Consider the following 4922-nt stretch of genomic DNA (forward strand, 5'->3'; position numbering starts at 1 on the left):
AAGAAGGTCTCTTTAAAAATATAGGTACAAGTTTGAATTTCTCTTCGGCCTATCACCCACAAACGGATGGCCAAAGTGAGATAGCCAATCTTACGATACTCAATCTACTAAAAGCTTATGTTATAGAAGTAGATCAACACCCACAATGGAAAAAATACTTAGCCCTTGTAGAGTATGCACACAATAATACTGTCCATATTTCTACAGAAAAAGAACCTTTTTAAATCAATGAGGGAAGACCTAAAAGTTCCTTGCTACTAAAAGTACATGGGAAGATCTTTTCTGCAGATAAGTACAATCGTGACCTACAAGAATCTTTCCAAAAGATTGAGGAGGCTATATCCTTCTCTCAACAAAGGCAAAAAGCTGCTGCTGACAAGCACAAAACGGCCTTAACGTTCTAAGAAAATGATTGGGTCTTACTTAAGTTTCCCAAGGCTTGATTGAGAGACAAACGACGGGCAAAAATCCTACGGGCCATCAAAAGTATTATGCTAAACTAGCAGAAAGATACTATGGTCCTTTTCAAATCTTGAAGCCAATCAATGAGATGGCTTATCAACTCAAGCTGCCCAACCATTGGATCATACACAATGATTTTCATGTGAGACTACTTAAGCCCTACAAAGGAGAGCCACCAAGTGAGCCAATTATTGAAGGACCCTCCCAAAATCGAAGACCAAGAAGAGGTGCTACAACCCGAAGCTATCCTTCAGCATGAAGACAAGGTACTACACCATGATAAGATTATCCAACGGTATCTTATCAAGTTCAAAAATTATCCTTTTGAAGATGCTAGATTGATGCAAGGAATACAGCTTCTTAAGGATAGAATGAACCTTGTCAATGCTTACAATGCTACGTTAGAGTAAGCAAATGTAGATGTTTCTTATAAATGACCAATGTTTTTTGTCTAATAAGACCAATTCTCTTTTTATTGTGCAAAATTTAAGTAGTATGCATGCTTAGAAACATGTTTGTGATCAAGATGTCTCTCAAACACAAAGTAGAATTTTCCACTCTACTTGGGAGAATGAAATAGACTAAATAGCAGACATGCTTATGGAAGCTACATCTCCCAAGCACCAAATGGATTAGCCATCCATCTTGGAATGATGTTGTAGGGTAAAAAGGGATCCTCTACCCGCTAAGAAACATTGAGTAATGACTAAGTCTTTATCTCTTCCACCTCATACTCAAGGACGACTATGATTTCAAGAGAGAGGTAATGTCATGAAATCTAATATCTAACCAACCCAAAAGATTTTCTCATATCAAAATGATAATTTAATGTGGGAGAATAAACGGGAACAAGGGCTAGAATATAGACATGTTCTTACGGGTCTATCTTAACACGGGGCCAATGGTAAACGGGTCCAAATGAAAGATGGTCTATCAAAGAAAAAGGCTAGATAATGGATCTTAAAGACCTTAGGGTTATCTTCATTAAAGACATAGAAAGGTTTGTGTAAACGTCATTAGACCTTTGGTTAAAGCTAGGCCTATGCTTGAGGTGCGTGATATTTAAAACTTCATGAGATGCTTGATAACTAAGGTGAAACTTAAGCTAGGCATGTGATTGAAGGTCCAAGTTAATCCCTACAAGGAGGGGGTGAGTCCTTGAAGCAAGGGGGATGGTAGAGAGATAAGCCATACTCTTACTAACCCCACTCTTGCTGACTTCGTGCTTAAGTAAGTAGGGGGCCACGTAGCTTGGGCTTGGAAGTCAAGATGCAAGCCTACAAAGGAGGGAGCGAGCCATGCAAGTAGGGGGGATGGTTGGATGACTTCCCTCTCTCCCAAAGGGCACCCCTTGCTCAAGACACAAGAAGGACACATGTCAAGCGGCTAGCTAGGTCGCCCTCAAGGAGTGTCCAAAGCCTATTGGTCGACCCAAGAACTAGGGGGCTTGGTTGCAGTATATACTCTCCCACACACACACACACATACTCATTGTGTGAGCTGCAAAGTGCAAGAGCTCCATCTCCTTCTCCAAATCTTGTAGAGATGTTGAGAGCCTACACCAACACTCTTGGCTATGTAATGCAAATCCAACCAAGAGCTATGCTCCAATGCTTAAGCTTGCCATCTTCTCCATGTTCATTACTACGATGTTATGTATGCTAAGCAAGAAGAGTGATGATAAGTGAGGAACTATTTCTTTCTTCTATGAATTTTTTGTGTTCCTCTTTCCTACCCTCATTCTCCACTAGCTCTCTCCACGTTTGAAGGTGTTTGAGGCCTTAGGACTGAGACTGGGGATGGTTAATGCTTTTTACAAAGTCTATGTGATTCTCATGGTGCATGAAGCTTTCCATCTTCATTGCATCACCTAGGTCACAAGGAACACGAATGTTGTATTGTACCAATTCTCTCTTGATGGGAGAATCTATAAGACAAAAGTCTATTGGAGGGGGGACGTGATCCGCATAAATCCGGTCCTCAATTGTTGTCAAGTTCTGTAAACTCTCTCTCTTGAAAAAGTATTGTTCATGCCAAGTTAATTAAGTATTATGGTTAAGCTGCTACCGCTCAATAAGATCACCCTCTATGTTCTCAAAGTAGTGTCACAAAAATGCTCTCTCTAATTCTCCTAACTCCGTTATTCTCAAAGTTCGTAGGCCATTTCCATTACAATAGCTATTGTGCAGTCAATGTTGATGATCACTAAAAATTAGGATTAAAGAAGAGAGCATGAGATGAACACAGTGGAGGGACCTCTTGCAAGGCATGTCGCAAAAAGATGTGCTGTGATATTCAACTAAATGACAAGTTTTTGGAGTTGAGCACTCTTGTAGAGCCTGGCAGAACTCCCAAAATCGACAAGATAGTGATTCTTTTGGATGCACAAGGCTGAAGCTCAGTAGTTGAATGAGTCGAATGAAAAGCTTCAAGAATCTATAAAAAATTGAAGATAGAAAAGGGCAAGCTTCAATATGACAAGCAAAGGTTAGAGGAAGAGAAAGAGAGGCTGGAGCAACATATGAAGTTAAAGAGTAGGATATCTATCACACCTTGCTGCTTTGCTGCGCATTTGCTGCTCAAATCCAAGTTGCTAGTGGCAAGGTTGCATCTGTTCCAGGTTCTCAAGTATGGAACTAGGCATGTGCCGATGGACACCTCCGGCCTACTTGATAGGTTTCATGATCACATGTTGAGGCCGCCAGTGGCATAGGCTTCTGGGTGCTTTATGTGAAAATGCCCAATTTTTCCTAAATGTTAAGAGCCATGATTTTTGATCAGATTTGGACACGATTAGTGCCAACTATCTTATAAATCATTTGTCACAATTCATATGAAGTGTCATTGTGAAACAAAGTTTTTTATCTCAGATATTTTCTTCCCTATCAAATTTTTTTCATTGAAGTAAAAAGATGGGCATTGAGTAGGCAAAAACTTGGTTGCTATAAAAAAATAAAGAGAGAGAGAGACGCATATACAAAGTCTGACGAAGTGGGGTAGCCAATGACATTGCAGATGGTATATCAAGGTGACGGCATGTAAGTTATAATGGTTTTATTGATATGCATGCCGGGCGTAGTGTACTTTTGAAGGCACAACATGGTCTTGACTAGTTTCCCATTACCATGTCATCTCTTGGAGTACATTTAATGCAACATATACATGGCAATGCGAGAAAGTGGGTTGTTTCTAGCACTTGCAAGCTAGGATTTCTCTCCAAATACAATCATCACCTATGCTTGCATTTTAAAGACTTGGTGCATAGTGCAAGAAATTGACAATATTAATGGAAAACAAGAAATATGTCGAGCACCTTAACCAACAATTCCCTCATGGACATCCCACACAAAATCATATGCATGCAACTATATTCTATTTGATCCTACAATGGTAAGCCCTTTTCAGACACACCACATGGCGTTAACAGAAATTGAAGAAATTTTTTAGCATGAACACCATCGACGTGCATGCGAGACAGACTATCAAGTGGGAGGTGAACATGTAAAAAGTGGCCTAGGGGGAGTGAAATATAGAGTTGAGAGAGTGGAAGATGAACCGTTCACATCACATATCCTAGAGAGAGAAAGATCGTGAGGGTGTTTACAAGTTTTCTAGTGGTGGAAGTTGCCTAGGTGGATGGCTTAGATAGTGGTGTGATACTTGGAGAGCACAAGCTAGGCAAGTGGACCAAATAATAGCAAACTTAGAGCAACAATGCATCCTAGAGACTCTTTCTTTTTGGAGGGTAGCTCTCCTCTAATATATGCAAATAATTTTTTTGAAAATGATACTAATTTAGATAGTGTGCCTAGTATCGAAAGCTGAGAAGTCATTCCCAAGGTCATAAACTCCATGCACACAAAACCATTAACAGATCAATGGCCAAATAGTCGAGCTTGACTTGACACTTTGTGTCCTATAACATGAGGGGAACATGAGCGAGCTGGTGTGATTACAGAGTGTGCCCATTGTGCAAAAAAGCATGCAAGGAAAGTCTTTTGTAACACCCACGTGCGCATGAAGGCAACACGCGTGCAAGGTGAGGCCAAGGTAATTCTCTACGGGTATTTGAAGCCATGGTGAGGAGATAAGGGGATTTAAAGGGGAAATTCCCTCAACGCGTACACACACACACACACACACACACACACACACACACACACACACACACACACACACACAGAGAGAGAGAGAGAGAGAGAGAGAGAGAGAGAGAGAGAGAGAGAGAGAGAGAGAGAGAGAGAGGAGAGAGAGAGATGCTAGCTCTAGTATAGTTCCCTTCTTATTTTCTCCAATGGATGAGACAAAGTACATGCGGGAAACATAAATCGTCAATGGTTTAGTGTGCATGGAGTCTATGCAGTTGGAAATGACTTATTAGGTTTCCATAGTAGGCACACTATCTTAGATAGTAATGTTTCCAAAAATACTATTTGCATCCATTAGAGGAGAGTTAACCT

General features: G+C 40.5%; 1 pseudogene; it reads left to right on the plus strand.

Moving 5' to 3' along the window:
- Positions 1–2575: 2575 nt before the first annotated feature.
- LOC147442622 (transcription factor ILR3 pseudogene) lies at positions 2576–3175 on the plus strand (annotated as a pseudogene).
- The last annotated feature ends 1747 nt before the right edge of the window (positions 3176–4922 follow it).

The sequence above is a fragment of the Adiantum capillus-veneris genome, chromosome 14 (genome assembly GCF_014529385.1).
Source record: "Adiantum capillus-veneris isolate H3 chromosome 14, ASM1452938v2, whole genome shotgun sequence".
NCBI lineage: Eukaryota > Viridiplantae > Streptophyta > Polypodiopsida > Polypodiales > Pteridaceae > Adiantum > Adiantum capillus-veneris.